The sequence below is a fragment of the Haemaphysalis longicornis genome, unplaced genomic scaffold (assembly GCF_048455015.1).
Source record: "Haemaphysalis longicornis isolate Haplotype H1 unplaced genomic scaffold, Haemaphysalis longicornis Haplotype H1 scaffold_13, whole genome shotgun sequence".
Lineage (NCBI taxonomy): Eukaryota > Metazoa > Arthropoda > Arachnida > Ixodida > Ixodidae > Haemaphysalis > Haemaphysalis longicornis.
The window spans coordinates 7490246-7510070 of record NW_027526233.1 but is presented as its reverse complement, the minus strand read 5'-3'; the positions used below and the strand labels follow the sequence as shown (position 1 = coordinate 7510070).

Genomic DNA, 19825 nt, shown 5'->3' with positions numbered 1-19825 from the left:
TAGGTACATATCTTCTGCTTCAAATACACACTGTTTATAGTGAGCTGTTGGGCTAACATTCAACGGTTTACGCTGGCACCGCACTCGTCATGACTACCCTATCCGAAAAGCCAGCGCGCTGGCGGGCAGCGTTCAGCGCGCGCCTGATTTCCGGACCAGCGCGCGCGTTTTCCAGCGGCGCTGGCCGCTCGAAAGCGCGTGCGCTGCCCGCTCGAAAACGCTTGTGCTGGCGCTGAAAATCGCGCGTGCTGGCGCTGAAAATCGCGCGTGCTGGCGCTGAAAATCGCGCGCGCTGGCGCTGAAAATCGCGCGCGCTGGCGCCGAAAATCGCGCGCGCTGGCGCCGAAAATCGAGCGCGCTGGCGCTGAAATTCCAGCGCGCTGGCGCTGGATTAGCTACACCAGGATATTTCAGAAATTTACATTCCCTTTTATTGCCTCTTCATTTCTTTACAGGGGACATCTCTATGTTGCCAACTCTCGCGCGTTGACATGGAACTGTATTATCCATACACACAGGCTTCATTTTTATTATATGCAACGCAGCAGACGTATTCGAAGATCCCTTGCTTGAAGGCTGTCTTCACGACTATGCAAGATCCCAAAACAGGAGCCCATAAACCGCGTAGAGCTGTTGCGGTTTGCGATGTACCTTGCTCCAGGCACGTCCCTTGTCTTCCTTTGTCCTCAAGTTCCCATTGGCACCTAAAAAGAAAAACAAAACAAGGCAAAAATAGCTTTCCAGAAATACTGCAGGTAAAAAAATTCAAGTGGTTACTTGCTATTTATGCCTGTAGGTAGCACCACAAAAAATGTTTTAGAAAAATGGCGCAATGTCTGAAACTGGTGTGCAAAGCATGCAATTATGGAAAGCTGTGTGCCCTGGTTCACTGTTAACATGGAATGTTGCAAGGGTATTTGTTCAGCATTGCATGCAGCTGAAGACCTAAAAAAATTGCAAGGCCCATTAACCCTGATGTCCACTGATTGGCCAATGATTTCCAATGATGTCCTTTGGCCAATGTGTCCATTGTTTGTTTGCCAACATGTTTGTTGGCCAATGATGTCGCTTGACCAACAATCCTGTGATGCCCATCAGCCAACATTCTGTATTAGCAAGCTCTCACCCAACTCGAAACTGTGCTAGCACGAGCTCATCGCCATAAAATTGGCCGCAGGAGCTCACCCAGCCAAAGCAGACGATGCCGTGCATGAGCCAATTGCCTTTCAAGAGCGCAGGTTGACATCTGGATCTGTCACTTCGGCAGAGTGATACATCACATGAGCTATCGTTGTTCTTAGCTTGTACCCAAGTATAAAGAGTTTCACTGCAGCTACGAGATAGACGCATCACCACACTCACATATTGCCATTATATTTAGCTCTTTGAATGACACCCAATAGCTGTTACGTACAATGTAACATTTATATTACTAAAGAAAGCACCTGCTACAGCACAGGTAGCATTCCAAAAACGACATTAAAAAGTTTAGTTTACCAACTGATAATTGTCTTGTAGAATCACGTGTTTATGACTGTGACTTGCTTAGGTGAAATTTCTCACTAACTGGGAGTTCAAAATTACAGCAGGATTTTTAAATGTTGCGTTGAACAAGCCTAATTTAGGCAAACAAGGAATAAGCAAACAGTCCTGTGCCATTTCATGACTGCAACCAGTGTCATTTTAAGTGACACAGTGAAGGTGCTTGCATATTCTACATGTTCAATGCAGTGCAAGCAACCGAAAAATCATGCCTCCCATACGCAGCACACTCAATGTGGCTGATATGCTGCATTTTGCCCCTTCCGTGGCATTCAAAAGCATGGACCAGCATTTTCTCCCACCTGCTGAACCATTTACGAGGGCTTGTCAAGGTTCATCTAGGTAAGCCTTCACATTCAATTTTAATTTTGAAAAAACTTCGGTCGGATGGAAGAAAAGGCTATACAGCGGCAGTCTTTGAATTCTGTCTTGGGTCATGGCGAAAGTCGCCACTTCAGCCCGTCAATAAGCTGGAGCATTGTCAAAGGTGAAGACGGCTTGGCCATTGGGGTCATGTTCTCGGGCTCGCTGCAATGATTCTTCAAGAAATTGATCAAAGATGGCCCAGTGTGCCTTGTTGGCGATACTCCAGTGAATGACGCTGCTGGCCAATATTAAGAGCAGGATGTTCGTTTCCTCTTCGGTGTCCGTCACAAGTTTTACAGCTGGAGCACCCCTCTTTGCTCGGGCAAAACAAAACTTAATATGCACCACACATTACTATTGGTCTCATTACTGTAGTCGCATTAAACCATCATGCCCACCTTCAGCAACGATTCTGCATACTCGCGGCGCTTCACTGTGACAAACTTCAGCGAACTGCCATGGCTGTCAAACCAGTGGTGAATGCAGGAGGAACTAATCTCAAGGCCTGGCATGGCTTTGTTGAGAGCAGACTGCATCCGAGAAAGCATGAAATATGGGTGGTTGTCAACAATTTCAGTCAGCACTTGCGTGACAGCCTCATCAAAAATCTGTTCAACAACAATGCTTTTTGGCGGTGCTGCGGTTCGTTGCTGCAAGAAATGTAGCCGTGTTGACATTTATGCCAAGCATCTCGGGGAGAAGCTTCAAGCCGCCACCGCGCCAATGCACGTGAAGGATTCGGGCTGGGTCGAAATTTGAAACAGAGTTGTACTTCTCTCCACCAGGAGCTTTTTCAGTGTCCCACGAAAACATTTTTTTAATCCATTCTCCATAAAATATCTTATGCGTAGAGATTACAGACATTCACTAACATGCGACAACCAGAAGAGCTTTCAGTCAGTGCCTGCCATCTAAATAATCTGCTCGCGTAACATTACACAGAGAATTTCCTTTGGTAAAACACAATTCTTAAATGCCTTAGTTATTGAGTTCTGAATCAATATTTTTTCCCAGTGTTAGCTGTTGTTTTGTAATAGTGGGTGAGAAAAAAGCCTGAACTTCAAGGCAAAGCACCTTGAGTAGGAAGAATCGCTGCAGACACCATCGTGCTCTTATTGTGCAGCGATTCTTCCTACTCAAGGAGCTTTGCCTTGACGTTCCGACAGTTTTTCTTGACCAACACTGTGAAAAAACATTGATTCAAAATTCAATATCAAAAGCATTTAAGAATTGTGTTTTACCAAACGAACTTCCCTGTGTATTGTTATGTTAGCAGGCGATTTAGATGAGAGACACTGACAGACGCTCTCCTGGTCTTCGCGGGTAGTGACTGTCTGTTAAGCTCTACACATAAGATATTTTCCACAGAATGGATAAAAAATGCCACGTTTTCATGGAACACCAAGAAAGCTCCTGGTGAAGAGAAGAAGCACAATTCCATTTCAAATGTCGATCCAGCCCGAATCGTTGAGGTATATTGGTGCGATGGCGACTTAAAACATCTCAGCGATGTGCGTAGCATTAACGTCAAAATGGCTATTTATTGCAGCAACAGGCCGCAAAACTGACAAAACGCGTGGTGGTTAAGCAAAAACTTTCCACGAGACTGTCTTTTGACAATCACCCATCTTTCACTCTTTCTCAGATTCAATCTGGTCTCAGCAAAGCCATGCCATGCCTTGAAATTAGTTCCTCTAGCAGTGAGCACTTGCTAGACTGCCACAGCTATTCGCTGAAGTTGGCCACGCCGAGACGAGTTGAGACAAACTGCTTAAATTATCCTTGCTACCGGAATAATGAGCTAGTTGGAGCACTTTCCCCAGCCCCTTTGGAACAAGCGAACTAGGACCGCATTGTTGTGCCATGAGTACGCAGAATCACTGTTGAATGAGGGCAATGTAGTGCAACTACATTGATAAGACCAATTTTAATGTGTGGTGCACATGAAGATTTGTTTTTCCAGAGTAAAGAGGGGTGCTCCAGCTGCAGAACTTCTGACGGCCACCAAAGAGGACACAAAACATCCTGCTCTCAATGTTGGCCAATGACCCTATCCACTAGGGCTGCAGTTCTCAAGCATGTTGGTCCCAGGGAACCCTGCTAAGTTCCGTTAAGTGCCAAGGAACCCCCCCCCCCCTCCCGCCATTTTTCATTCCGTTCATGCTACATTAACGTGCAATAGATTCAAAAGCAAGCAAGGGTATCATTTTTTCCCCCGTCGACTTTACGCGAATGCGTACGCTAGCGGCACTTATCTCCAAACAGGAGAAATGCGCATGGGGGTAATATAAGACCGAGATTCAAGTGCAACAGTTTAACCACGTGGCCCGTTTTCGGAGTCTGGCTGGCTACAAGCTGCTGGCGAGATTTACTGCGCAGCTCGCGCGTTTCTGTTATGCGCCGAGATGTGCTTACTGACACTCGGGCGTGAGTAATGGAGGTTCCTTAGATCGATCGCACCTCAAGTTCACCATATTAGACTTTGCGACTGCGGAACCAGGAAAAATTTATCAGTGGCTCGCGGAACCCTGAGGAGGGGCCTGCGGAACCCCTATGTTCCGCGGAACCCACTTTGGGAAACCATGCACTAGGGCATCGCCAACAAAGTACACCTGGGCCGTGTTCAACAAACTCTTAGAAGTGTCGCAGCAAGACTGAGAGCTCATCCCCGATGGCGAAACTGTCTTCCCTTTTGACAACACTTTAGCACATTGATGGGCAGAGTGGCGATTCTGGCCATGACCCAGCACACATTCCAAAGACCGTCGCCATCTAGCTTTTTCTCCAATCTGACCGAAAAAGTTATTTCAAAATTCCGATTGAGTGGGAAGGCTTACTTACCTAGAAAAACTTTTACAAGCACTCCTGATGCACCAGCAAGTGGAAAAAAAAAGACCGCCGGTCCATGATTCCAACGCCACAGAAGAGGCAAAATGCAGCACATCAGCTGCATAGAGTTTGAAGCATATCACAGGCATAATTCTTCGTTTAAAAGATAAATGAATGCTATGCTTAAATGAGAGCTAATTAGCTGCTTAATTCACAACAAGTGTTAATGTACCACATACAGCTATATGCCATGTGCTCGTGGTGAGAAACCAGCTTCCTCACTTACAATGACATGCACATTTAGTGAAAAATGTGAACAGACCTCTCACATAAATCGTTTTCTATGTATCTGTAGCCTCACTTGAATGAGAAGCCCTTTTCCAAATCACATACCTTCAGTGTGCTATACATCTCTCCACAAATATACAAGCTCTTGTTGCCTGCACTGCTGAACGGTGTATACACTGGGCTTTTACCATGAAATGGCACTACCTGCATGGCGGCTCCAACGCCATGAGTGCGGTTGCACTCTGCCGCGCGGGCAGCACATTGCACAATGCGAAACGTGGTTTCTGGCGGGGTGTTGCCAAGAACGTTCGTTCGTGTGGACGGTGTTTTCTGCATGATCCGTGGGTTCACGAATTCTTTGTCGTAAGGAGTAGCCAGCATTGTTTTCGCTTAGAAATTTCGGACTGCACTGTTCACGCCTCCTACAACTGCAGATGCTAAGCAGGCCGCACCACAAAAACAAGCGTGCCATTTTTTTTCTTCCTGTTTTCTACCTGAATGTTAGGGCGGTGGTTGAGAACTTTGCGCAGCGAATGCAACCGTCAAATGGTTGGACAGACACAGCGGCGCGGATAGCGCACCTGTTTCGTGCTATCTCGGTATCATTACCGTGTGCTGCTTTCCTTATTTCTTGCCTTGCTTCAAACCGTAGCTCGAGTAAGGAAAATTTCTCTGTCCATGGCTGCAACGATATTTTATGTGATGACGGCATGTAAGATGAGCCACCCAGGCATACTGCACGCATATTGAATAGGGAAGATGGTGAGGTGCTGTGGCGACAGTGCTCTGGTGCGTCACACGCATGCACGTCCTCTCCTAAGCTCCCAATAAAGCTGGGCATTTTCATGCACAGGGTCTGGGTGTGCACAATTGCGAGGTAACCACGTGATAAAATTAGTTGCAGCAGTGACGACAGGTTTGATGAATGAATTTTAAGTGTTTTCTTTTCGGTGTAGATGAAGCGGAAGTTATAAGCTGAACAAGATCATGGGACACGCTTTGACTTCAAAAACAGCACAGAGACAAGTAAAAAATAAAGAGCGCTCTAGTTTATCACTTCATAGATTTTCGTCTCTGCGCTGTTTTTGAAGTATTCAAGCTGTGCACCCAGCGTCAAGCTGTAGTGCGTTACCTCTAAACACCCTTGGTCATTAGAAAAGAGGCAAATGCGACGAAAGGGTTAGATTGCCCACAATTACCTGAGAAGCGGCATTGCACGCATGTAGGCGCGTTCACCTCAAAACACTTGAAGTAGCCTATGTTAAGGCTGCGTGCCCATTCGGGTTCGCCTCACCCATGAAGTACACCGGCTACCTTAATTTATAAATATTTTAGCACTATGTAATCAAACATGTGACGAGGCGTGAAAGCTTAGACGCCCATCATCCTGGGGATCAGTTGAAACGAAACGGGTGGAACAGATTTGGGGCTGAATAACTTCTTTGAGAATTTGTCAAATTAAATCAGACCATCTTCAAGCACCCCCCTAGCATTAACTTCAAAACAGAAAAAAAAAAGAGAAAAGAAACGGCTTGTTTGTTTTTGTTGTGCGGCCTGCTTAGAGTCTGCTGTTGTTGAAGGCGTGAACAGCGCAGGCCGGAATTTTTAAGTGTGAACAATGCTGGCTACACTTACGACAAGGCATTTGCAAGCCCACGGATTAGCAGAAAAAAACACTGTCCACACGAACGTTATTGCCAACACCATGCTCCAAACCACGTTTCGTGTCGGGAAAAGCGCTGCCCATGCGGTTGCACTCTGCTGCATGGGCAGCGCTTTTCCAGACACGAAACGTGGTTTGGAGCATGGTGTTGGCAATAACATTCGTCTGGACAGTGTTTTTTTCAGCTAATCCGTGGGCTTGCAAATGCCTTGTCGTAAGTGTAGCCAGCATTGTTCACACTTAAAAATTCCGGCCTGCGCTGTTCACGCCTTCAACAACAGCAGACTCTAAGCAGGCCGCACAACAAAAACAAACAAGCCGTTTCTTTTCTCTTTTTTTTCTGTTTTGAAGTTAATGCTAGGGGGGTGCTTGAAGATGGTCTGATTTAATTTGACAAATTCTCAAAGAAGTTATTCAGCCCCAAATCTGTTCCACCCGTTTCGTTTCAACTGATCCCCAGGATGATGGGCGTCTAAGCTTTCACGCCTCGTCACATGTTTGATTACATAGTGCTAAAATATTTATAAATTAAGGTAGCCGGTGTACTTCATGGGTGAGGCGAACCCGAATGGGCACGCAGCCTTAAAATAGGCTACTTCAAGTGTTTTGAGGTGAACGCGCCTACATGCGTGCAATGCCGCTTCTCAGGTAATTGTGGGCAATCTAACCCTTTCGTCGCATTTGCCTCTTTTCTAATGACCAAGGGTGTTTAGAGGTAACGCACTACAGCTTGACGCTGGGTGCACAGCTTGAATACTTCAAAAACAGAGCAGAGACGAAGATCTATGAAGTGATAAACTAGAGCGCTCTTTATTTTTTACTTGTCTCTGTGCTGTTTTTGAAGTCAAAGCGTGTCCCATGATCTTGTTCAGCTTATAACTTCCGCTTCATCTACACCGAAAAGAAAACACTTAAAATTCATTCATCAAACCTGTCGTCACTGCTGCAACTAATTTTATCACGTGGTTACCTCGCAATTGTGCACACCCAGACCCTGTGCATGAAAATGCCCAGCTTTATTGGGAGCTCAGGAGAGGACGTTCATGCGTGTGACGCACCAGAGCACTGTCGCCACAGCACCTCACCATCTTCCCTATTCAATATGCGTGCAGTATGCCTGGGTGGCTCATCTTACATGCCGTCATCACATAAAATATCGTTGCAGCCATGGACAGAGAAATTTTCCTTACTCGAGCTACGGTTTGAAGCAAGGCAAGAAATAAGGAAAGCAGCACACGGTAATGATACCGAGATAGCACGAAACAGGTGCGCTATCCGCGCCGCTGTGTCTGTCCAACCATTTGACGGTTGCATTCGCTGCGCAAAGTTCTCAACCACCGCCCTAACATTCAGGTAGAAAACAGGAAGAAAAAAAATGGCACGCTTGTTTTTGTGGTGCGGCCTGCTTAGCATCTGCAGTTGTAGGAGGCGTGAACAGTGCAGTCCGAAATTTCTAAGCGAAAACAATGCTGGCTACTCCTTACGACAAAGAATTCGTGAACCCACGGATCATGCAGAAAACACCGTCCACACGAACGAACGTTCTTGGCAACACCCCGCCAGAAACCACGTTTCGCATTGTGCAATGTGCTGCCCGCGCGGCAGAGTGCAACCGCACTCATGGCGTTGGAGCCGCCATGCAGGTAGTGCCATTTCATGGTAAAAGCCCAGTGTATACACCGTTCAGCAGTGCAGGCAACAAGAGCTTGTATATTTGTGGAGAGATGTATAGCACACTGAAGGTATGTGATTTGGAAAAGGGCTTCTCATTCAAGTGAGGCTACAGATACATAGAAAACGATTTATGTGAGAGGTCTGTTCACATTTTTCACTAAATGTGCATGTCATTGTAAGTGAGGAAGCTGGTTTCTCACCACGAGCACATGGCATACAGCTGCATATGGTACATTAACACCTACAGTGACATTTTTGAAGTAAGCATCCCATTAGCACTCCAATGTTGGAACACCACGAGTCCTTAAAGAAGTCTCGTCCAATCTGCATTCGTGACCTCACAAAATGCAGCCCTCCTTTTAAACAACCATGTTCACTAAGCACAAAAAGACACAGAAAAAAAGACGGAGGTAAGCATAAACAGGGTGCCACTCATAACTACAATTTATTTTGAAAAGAAGAAACATATATACACAGTCTTGGTGCATGTCACACATTGATACTATGAATTGCATCACATGTCCTCACCTAAATACATTAAGTCTTGCTGTGAGAGTGCTATGGACGGCGCATTTGTTGCCTTGTTTTCTGATTGTGCATTTCGAGTATTTCCCCTGTTCTTTGATCTTTATGTTTGCAAGCAAGTGGTAGCGCCAAACTTTGCGGTGCATTTACACTCATCAAAATAGTTTGCCAACTGTAAGACGTTGCCTTTGTTTGTGATTGTCTTGTAGGAAGCAGGCGTGAAGTGGATGCGGCTTCCCACATTTATTTAGGTCGCGTAGGCCCGGCCAGCACATGGGGCCGCCCAGCTGCTCAGTCGACGTTCGATGTGTTCTGTGGCGCGTAGGACTGCCTACGCAGCCCGGGCAAGCGCCACTGATGATGATCGTGGGATGATGCAGATGATGAAAGTAGCGCTGCTAGAAAATGAGGTGCACGCCACTACAGTCTGTTCGTATTCCTTTGGTCTTACATTGATGCATCTTCCCATTTGTTTTAGATAGCTCACTGAACCGAAAATCCAATATCATAAACCACCCCATGGCCTGTCTAATATGCTGGGACTGAGGTTTTATGCCACCGCCTTCGCTTCGTGTTGCGCCCATTGTTTGAGCTTTCTTTTTGATGGCTGCAATATGCCTCTCAACTTCTTTGGTGCCTTAAACACCACCCTTACCCATATCTTGACGCCACATTCTTCAGCTCGTGTGAAAGCTTGTGTGCATTCGGAATCAACACGTATTCCCAATTCTTTTCTTTTTCCTGATGCAAGCTGGATGTTCATGCACCTGCTTTCACCTATCTGGCCATTTTTTTCGCAGGCTAGTGTGAGTGCGCATTTTGGATAACCATCACCCCTCAAACGCGCCATCAGTCCCAGCCAAGGGTGGTTTTTGATATTGTATTGTTGGTCGAGTGAGCTATGTAGGACAAATGGGAAGATGTGTGAATGTAAGACAAAAGGAACACGAGCGTGCCATCAATAACAAAGACAGCCTTTCACACCTGGCCGCCCATTGTGATGACTATAAATACACGGCAAAGTTTGACGCTACCACTTGCTTGCATAAACATAGAGATCAAAGAGCCAAGGAAATACTTGAAGGCCACATAATCAGAAAACGAGGTGACAAATGCATCATCCAGCCATCTGTAAGACTATCACAACAAGAAGTAGTGCATTTAGATAAGAATATGTGGTGCAATTCGTAGCATCAATGTGTGACATGTGCCAGTGGCAGATCCAAGGGCGGGGAGGAGGGGCAGTCGCCCACCCCAAAGCCACTAGCTACTCTACCCCACCACCTTTCACTCCCCTCGGAAGTGATCTTTCGGCACGTGTAATTTTTTAGGCCGCGGTGTGGACCATTACCATCCACGGCGAGCAAAGCACCCCTCATTTGTTGCAACTAATGCAACCACTCCATGCTAATCACTTTCTCCCCACAAACAATTTTTCCCTTCAAATAGTTGAGTGCAGCAGCGAGGAGGGAACCTTTTTTAAACATGTCACACGGTTGTCTGAAATATGTTGATCAACAAGCACCTCCTGAGCAAGTGACAACGAATCGCGGCATTTGGTTGGGCCTACCCCCCCCCCCCCCCCAAAGTCCCCTGGATCCGCCCCTGACATGCGCCGAGAATGTGTACATATGTTTGTTCTTTTTAAAGTAAATCCCAGTCGTGAGTGGCGGCCTGTTAGTGTTTACCTCCGTCTTTTTGTGCCAGTGAACATGAATATAAACCAACACACCCAGTTATCTGTTTTGATGCATTTTAACACGCATTCAACGGTCCTCAATTGTACGCACCTGGTTACAAGCCCAACATGGTGTGTTTTGATGTGGCACATTGCAGCAGTCGAGGTTATTTCGCAGGGTGATCACTGAAACCGAGGAAAAAGACAGGCATGGAGATGTGAAAGTACGCAAATATGCACTGCATAAGCTTTACAAAAGGCATGCGCCATCTCCGACGATGCAGCATGACAGTCTTCTCAGCATTCATGTGACGTAATATTCTGCAGTCAAGTCAAAGTGCTGTGGTTTTGAAGTCAAATTTGGGGCTAGTGCACAGAAGCTATAAACATGGGCAGTAAGATGTACGGCAGTGTGCTATGGATTTATTGATACCATGAGGTGTTTTTAACTTGAGCTAAAAGATGCGGTTTTGTATACTAATGATTGAGCTAGCACAAGTGGTAAGTAATAGAAAAACTCTATTCACACGCTGGCAATAACTAGCAACGGACACCCTACTAACCCTTTCACTGCCACTCCCAAGATAATTAGGGCAAACACACACGTACACCCGTGTACCTGCATTGCCTCTTTACCTAACTCCCTGCCACTTCTAGACAACTCGTTTAAAAAATATTGTGGGTGTGCCTTGCCATCCATTGATATGCCACAGAAATGCTTAAACCGTGTCAGGTAAAGTTCAGACAACAACTGCATCGGATGTTTCTTCACCCGGGTTATACCTGTACTACACGAGCGTTTTGAAAGACATTTCAGTCGAATGACCTTCAAAATTTCAAATGTCATTCGAACTGGAAGGAGTTCTGTCGATCTACACGACCATTCTCAAAGGCAGTTCAAAGTTTCCGCGTTTGCCCGCCATGTTTTGGTGTCGCCACTGTTGCCATGTCTCGTTGGCAAAAATTTAATTTTAGAGTTAAAATGGGCAAAAAAGCAATTATTCGTGATTTAAATTTATAGCAATCTGCAAGCATGCACAATGCAGCCAGTTTTTGTCTTTTTTCGCACTTCTGGTATTGAGAGTACTAAGTTACCTCGTAATCGTAGAGCGAGTGACAATGAACGAAAACAAGTGAAAAATTGTGAAGATCTTGCACTTCAAACACCAAGTTTTACTCGTAAATAATTGGTTTTGTTATTATGGCTTGCAGAAACTGAGCCCGAGGGTACGGCCGTTCGTGTTTCAAAGGCCTTTGAGACCCTCAAATGTAGTTGTGCTCCTTTGACTCAAATGCCATTTTAACCAAATGACTGAAAAACGTTGTGTAGCAGCTCAAAGGTGTCATTTGAGTCAAATGACATTCGACTCAAAGGCCTTCGAAACGCTCGTGTAGCACGGATATTACTTTGTCTTATCTCAGTGGCATGGCCGCACTGGCCATGGCGAGTCAGGTACGACCAAAACACCAAAGGGAGCCTTGCTATCTGTGTGTCAGCTGCCACTTAGTGTGGTGCATTATTTCAAACATTACACTAAAAAGTTTTCCAAATATTTTGACATCCTAATTAACAGGTAATTATTCGGTAACTAGTTGAGCGCAACCTTGAATAAATTGTTCACGTTTTGCAAAGAATCATACTGCATTACTGTAAAATTTCTCATCATTGACCAGGTATAAGAAAACCATGGCAGTGAAAGGGTTAAGTGTCTTTTCGAATATGTGGAACTGCTGACAAAATTTTGCATTCCACGAAATCCTGTGGTGAGCAACTTCGATGCAGCACTTGATGATTGCTTGACACATAAGCGGTTCCTTCGTGCTCACATATCTGTCAAACCGTTGGCTTCAGCTACACACACTGCCGCATTAAAGGATCCGTGCTGGGTAGCGCGTTATGAACGACCCACCAAGAAGCACACTGCAATTGGAGAGAAACAGCTGCGCTGAACTCGTGCACTGTTGAGTGAAGCCAGCGTGTCACAGCAGGAAGTGCTTGGGCATAGTATTATTTTTTCTTTACACAGCCAAAATTTGAGCACTTCATAGCTGACAGCCTTGACTAGGTGGGCCTTATTCACCCAATAGTGCACGAGCCCACCTGACACACGCAGTCCATCCATCGGTATCACTAGCCTTCGTTAGGGGCCAGGGTGTGCTGGTAGAGGCTCCTCCATTGCATTCCTTGTCTTCTTAAGTTCGATTAATAATGAACAATAAATCTTGAGTTGAGTGAGCGCCTACAGTATTCCTGGTTAGTTTCTGTGTGGCCCGCGGTTTTCGGATAATGGTACCTTGCAAACTCGCTTAACTTTCTGCACTAGTTTACAACGATACAGGTGCCTCTAAAAACAAACCCCACACTCCCCGCAAGCTACTTCCGACGGAATCAAGTGTAGCTTTTACGCAAATATTTCTGGGGCACCTCCTGTCCAAGTTACTTTTTTAATCTAACGTGGCTGTCCACCCGGGTGTAGTGGCCACGGCGTTGCGCAGCCCACGCTAAATTTAGACTTCGATCCGCAGCCGCGGTCAATCCTGGATAGACAGGCTACACACACATGCCCCGGTGTTAAAAAGCATCGCGTGATGTCAAATAAAGAGTAGACCTTACTACAGCGCCATTATCGTAGTTAAGGAACAGCTTCACCATGATTTGATGCTGACTGTCGCGGTAACTGAACCGGTAAATCCAGCAGGCTCACCTAAGCCTTCAGAGCAAATGAACTGTGATGGTAGGGTTTAACGCGCCGACGCAACGCAGGCGATGAGGCGCGCCGTGTGGAGAGCTCCGGATTAATTTTGCCCACCTAGGGATCTTTAACGTGCGCCGAAATCTCGTACACACGGGCGTTTTTTGCTTTTCGCCTCCATCAGAAAAGCGGCTGCCGCGGCCAGAATCGAACCCGCTACCTCGTGCTCAGCAGCGCAACGCCTTAGCCAGTGAGCCACCGCGGCGGGTCAGGGTCTAGTGAACTCTGATTAACAAATAACAAACATAACTTCCAAACAAGTACTCATTGCAAAAAACGCGTAGTACTTACCGTACTACAAACGACGTTTCCAACGCAAAATCCTTCTTTACTGCAGTCTTCAGCTTGCGAACAGCACACTTGGTTCGGATGCAACGTTATCCATCACTGACGCGTGAAGCAGACGGCGATGATCGTAACACCTGCGTTCTACCCGGCCCCGCGTGTCCAACACGCGCGTGTGTCGGAAGAGCAGACATAACGTTGTGAAAATTCTATAAACATGACTTAACATAAACGAGAGAAATCTAACTATAAAACTGAACAAAACGAGCCCCAGCACCAGGCAGCTCACATACATACAAACAAACATAGACAAAGTGAGAGGTAGTTGCCAGACTGCAGTAATAACAGCTCTCTTTTTAACGAAAGTCATGTTTGTACGCTAATATTGATAATAACCGTTCTGTTTTTAACAGATATAATAAGTTTAAACATCACATTTGAGATTTTTAGATGCAAAAGTAAATACGCATGAAATTACCCTGAGAAATTTGCGCTGATGGAAATAAAAAAGTTGACTTCCTTTGTTTAATTAGTTCATGGTAGTTTTTTGAGGGAGAGAACTTTTCCACTCTGGGATCAGGTAGGGGGTGGCAAGCGCTTGCTGTTGTAAAAGGGGGGGGGGAGAAATAATAAAACACTCAGTGCAAAAAAAAAAAAAAAGAATTGTTTTGCGAGGATTCGAACCACCGACGCTTCAGGCTCCAGGCGATACGAGGGATAGTCGAGCGTTTTACCACCGAGCTACCGCGCAAAACACGATTTAAAGCGAGAAGTTTATACAGTTACTTTCGTCGTCAGTGATTGTTGTCGCTTGTGTTTAGTTTCGCCCGCATTTGAGAAATTATGGCAATTATCACGCTTGTTTGTCACGCACCGATCTTGCACCCGAGGCCAAATATACTGTGCTACAAGTGATTTCGCGAAAACTACCGCATGTACTCAAGAAAAGCTTTCGCAGATCATCTCCGACTACTTCTCTGCAAGCCACGAAAGCCACGTTTTAAATGGAATATGCGTCGCTGGCTTTGATAACGCTTGTTTGTCGCGCACCCATCTTACAGACAAGCTGCATCATGCTAATTATTATTACAAGCGATGTCACTCCTGGCACGTCAAGCGCGGCAAACTCGTTGTGCAAGACGACCGCTGACAGCAGTGCAGACCTGTGATATCCTGCGAGATGTGTGGGGATGTTGCAAAGGCCACCAAAGCCGCCCTCCGCGATTACGGAGGTGAAATTCTCGTTGGTTCAATTCCAACAAGGGCAGCCGCAAGTGCCGCAATTCTTGCTTTTGTTTCTGGTTTTCTGCCAATTTGTTGCCGTGGGACTTGTCTTAATTGCTGAACTTGATTCACACGCCGTCTAACAAATAATTACTTAGCCGCAGCCCCCAAACAAGCAGCTACTTTTAACAATACCGTTGTTGCATTTGGCAGCTATGTGAAGAAGTGTGTTCCAAACAACGTGCAGTGCCTTCTACTGCCGTGACTGAAGCAATTACTGCTTAGTTATAATAACGAAATTGAAATGGAAGATACACGAGGTAATCTACTGATGTTACCAGGAACCATTTGACCACATGGAAAATAATAAATAGACAAGTATATTGTCACGGAGCATAGTGGCGGGCAATACCACTATGCTCCGTGACATTATTGACTATGTGACCATGATATGCTCCCTGTAACAATGGGGCTCTTCAATTTACAGTCTCGGACTCACCGCGGACTCCCCGAGAAGCAGTCTGGCATTCGATTTTCCCATGTATCGCTATGGCTTCGGGGAATCCTCGGACTACCCGCGGGCTATCCGCGGTGAGTCCGAGACGGTAAATCGAAGAGCCCCAATATATTGACCACCATCACAGCAAGAGCCCTGTACGAAAAACCTAGGCATGCTTGCAATATAAAAAAAAGCAAAAACAAATGGCCTCATTGAAAAAAGTCCTGTCTGCTTAAAGCTTGTCCTCTAAGACATCTGTATCGTCAATTCAGTTTGTCATCAACGAAAAGCATTAAAGGCTGAAGCAATGAACAACCATGCTTGCTGTGGTATGAGCCAAAACATATCTTGAAATGGCGGTGTGAATACTCAGAACCCAAACGTCTACGTCCAGCCTCTTATTATACGTTGTTGGATATGCCACCGTATGCTGGGGTATGCAGTCAAATATTTCACAGGGAACACTGCGCAGGGCGCGCTGCAAGCCGTTGTCGATGCGATAGAACACCAGCTGGTACTGAGATGTTAGCCGAGCAAATCGGAGCTCCTAATACTCCCACCCGCCAACAGCAGAGGCAAGGCCAGGCAATGCAAATATGAAAGATCTGAATCGTGACCAAATCCGGCAACGGGATCCCAGAGGTCAACAAAATCAGGATCCTAGGCATGGTCATAAAAAAGCACGGAAGAAACGGCGTAACCATTGCCCGTCTCACAGCAAAAGCGGCCAACGCGATGCGACTTCTCAAACGAGTCTCGTCCCCAAGGCAGGCATGAAAGAGGAGAGCCTAATCAGGGTCGTAAAATCCTTCATCATCAGCCACATCACGTACATTGCAGCCTACCACAGATGGCTGCGACACGAACGCCTTCGCGACAGTCGTCATCGAGGTGTCAACCGGTGCTTTGAGGGTGGCAACGAGCGTGATAAGCACCGGAGCAGAACAAGTGGGGAGGTGGCCATCACCAACACAGACTGCCACACGGTGCTGAGTGACTGGAGACGGGCAGTGCGAAACATCACCAAAGGCCAAATCTGCAGGGAGGCCGAGCGCGTATTGCAAGCGGCCAAACTGCAAGACAGAAAAGTGCGGATAAATTGGTTCCCGGCGCACGTGGCGAATGTGTCAAATTGCAACGCACAAGGAGATGGCACACGCAACGGTGTGAGTGCTAACAAACCGCGCCCCGGCGACCGACCGTCCAACGTGGTTCGAAGCCAAGGACCACATAACGAACTGCAATGACATCACGAAGGCCTACCGCATGGCTCGCAGGACTCTCCATCCCCACACCCAAGGCTCAGTCGAGCGGAGGCGATACTACCGAGACAGCTCCAGACCAGATCGCTACCGAGCCCAGGACTGATGCATCGCATGTACCCCGAGGCATACCTGACCGACCAGTGCAAGGTCTGTCAGAGGGAGCCAGCAGACCACAGGCACATCTTGTGTGACTGCATCACATACCCAGAGGAAGCAAGATCAAGAACGATCTGCCGCGGCTTCAGGCAGCTGCGAAGAGCCACGACCAAGACGAACAACTTTGAGCCGTCCAGCAGGTCAACGGGTGCTCGAAAAGCAGGGGCCCGTGCCGAGCAACGGTAACCCTGAAGATGACGTAGGCCCTCGTCGGGGCGCGCGAGGGCTATATGTGTATGTCTCCGAGTGTGTTTAAGGTTTCAGAACGGTTCACTGAATGGTCGACGAAATTGTCCAAGTGCCAGCACGCGTAATGTGTCATGCCCTAGCATGGGTACCGGTGTGCTTCCAAGTGTGGTAAGGTGAGGAGAGGGGTAACTGACTGAGAAAGTAGAGGACTCAAAACACAAATGTTGACTAATAGCATCCTTGATAAACATGCACCGGGGTTGCCCCTAGAACCGGCGCGGTGAACAGTACCCCATGATGGTGTGCACCGGCACGGAGCAGTGATCGAAAACAAACTGACTGGTTCTACCCTAGCGCCAGCTGTAGGGTTGTTAGAGCAACTCATAAAAGCATTTGTAAAAAAATGTAAAATGACGCCAGATGACAACAGCTAACAATGATATATACATACAACTTATATCCCTCACTCATATGCAACAAGGTAATTCCACTCTTCTACTGAACAAGCCTACAAGCTGCTTCTCGTCTTCTTTCTGCGAGCCAGAACGTGAGTGCCAGTTATTACACGTTCCCCTCTTCCGCTACGGCAAAGCATGTGGGCCATTCATGGTCAAGGCACTACAGTTACTGTCCGTGATAATTCAATCGAACAAAACAGATGTAAAGCTGCAAAATTACTTTTACTGCAGCCTTCCTTGCAGTACAAAAAAGTTCCTACATGGTACAGTATGTTGGCGTGCTCATTTGCAATCTCTGGCTGTTATTAGCATCCCGTACTGAGTACATTGCATGATTGTCTGATGAATTCATAAGCAACTCATCCGTGTGAGCAATATACAGCTGATTCCGCCTTCACACAAGTGCGCTGATGCACTGTCAGTGCAGCAGACGGTGGACGAGGCCACTTTGCCAACGTTGTTTGCGATGCCTGTTGGGATTGCACCCTGGCACTCCGTCGCCTCTCTCGGTGCGCGACAGGACAACCAAAAAGTGCCCCACAGCGATGTACCCCGGTTTATAGTGGACAGATGGTGCACATTGGTGCGGTTTGTCGAGGATAAAAAGATGCACCAGTGCGTCCAGGTGAGCACCGGTGTGGTTTATCGGGGATGCTATAAAAAACGAAAAGATGTCTAAAACTCAGAAATTTCCAAGCAATAGTTGCATGCAGAGTGCATTAAGCACAGTAACACTAATGGATGATGATGTACACAGAAGTACACAGAAGATACATCCTAGAGATGCGACTGGAAGAAATTCAGGGGAACACACGCACACATGTAGCTATTTACAAGCAATCCGCTTGCAGCTGTCAGCTGACAATTACAGCAACACCCCAAAAGAAGACGTACCCTATAACCACATTAAAAAAGATGTAGGGGACTTGCACATTGCAGTTTAATACCAAGCCCGTGCTGCGAATAGCTGATGAGGCTACTGTTGAAGGTAACTAACAAATGCAGCTGCTCAGTTTCCTTAACTTTTGCTCATGGAAAAAAAAATGCTCTACTTGTCGATTCTGCCTTACACGTACAGTCTACTCACATTATTTACAACTTGAGGGGACCTGGAGAGTATGTTTAAATGACCAGAAGTTCTGATTTATACGACTCCAGGCAAGGAGACAATGCACGTTATGGTTGGGCATGGATGTGAATCACATTTTTAAACACTTTTACACTTGAACTACACAAAATAGACAGAGCAGAGGTGAAAAGTCCACTACTAGTTTATTGGTTGACTACTGCTGATCCAAAACCAGCAAGCAGGTGCCGGTATGACATGACTGGTCATTTTCAACCTATGAAGTGACGTCAAAAATGAATGTTTTAAAAATGGCCAAACTCTGAATACGGTCTCCTCTGAATACTAATTATGGTTCAGACAGTTGATCAGAACTAAGCATTTTCTTGATTTGTAATGTGTGTTTACCATCCGCAAATCATTTCTTTTTTGATTACTAAGTTTTTCTACTCTCGTAATGATAAATGGACCCAAATTTTTATCTGGTGGTGCGAAAGCAGCAGATATTTTCCAATGTGGACAAGTGAAAAGTATGAATCATCTGAATGACTGAGTTCAAATTATGTAGCCTTTCAATACATTGAATGAGTAGAAGCAGGCTAAAAATGAAAGTTTTGAATTTTTTAAAAGAAATAAGACTACAAGTTATAAGTTTTTACTGTATGGCATCTTGAAAAAGTTGCCAGTCAAGGCTTGGTCTCCTGTAGTAACAACTTCCTTCTAACATCTAAGAACTTTTCTAGTAACTTCTGGGCTACAGGTGTCCACAACCTAGATGCATAAAAAGCTTGTCCCCACCTTTGAAGAAGCAGCAGACAGGTGTTTGCAAGGCATGTTTCCAGTTCTGTGAAGCAAATGGAGTGCCTGCACTACATCCACATACCTGTGTTGCAGACTGCAGTTAAGAGCAAAGCGTATGGTAGCCCGGTACCTTTAATGTTTTGTCCCAAAAACAAAAGAAATGCTTCACATTTTTACTCTATCATGCACAATCTTGAATGTGTTGACATGGAAGATTTCAAGAATGCCATAATAAAGTTCATTACCCGGAAAGTTTGTACGATATCATAAATCCAGTATGATCAATCACGTGGAGTAGGCAGGTATTAATAGCAAGTAAAATGTTCAAGGCTCACTTGTTGCATGCCTAAATCAATCAGACTGCTGTTTCGATCGTTCAAAAAATCTGCTGTATGCTTGGTGTGCTCTATGTTGCGTTTTCTTCTTCTTGACATCATGTATTCTACAATATCTATATACTTCTTGCGGTACGCATTGCATGGTGCGTGCTACATGGTACAGCGGCTTCATCTGTATGTTGTGTGATGGTATTACAGTACACATTGCATAACTTTTCAACTATGT

At 46.0% G+C, this 19825-nt stretch overlaps 1 long non-coding RNA gene across 1 annotated transcript; it reads right to left on the bottom strand.

The window, feature by feature from the left end:
• Window positions 1–408: 408 nt before the first annotated feature.
• LOC144163992 (uncharacterized) lies at window positions 409–13902 on the bottom strand. Its single transcript, XR_013320984.1, has 3 exons — window positions 13610–13902; window positions 10678–10751; window positions 409–704 (listed from the first exon to the last, which is right to left on the bottom strand). It is a non-coding gene; the product is annotated as an uncharacterized LOC144163992 (long non-coding RNA).
• Window positions 13903–19825: the final 5923 nt, after the last annotated feature.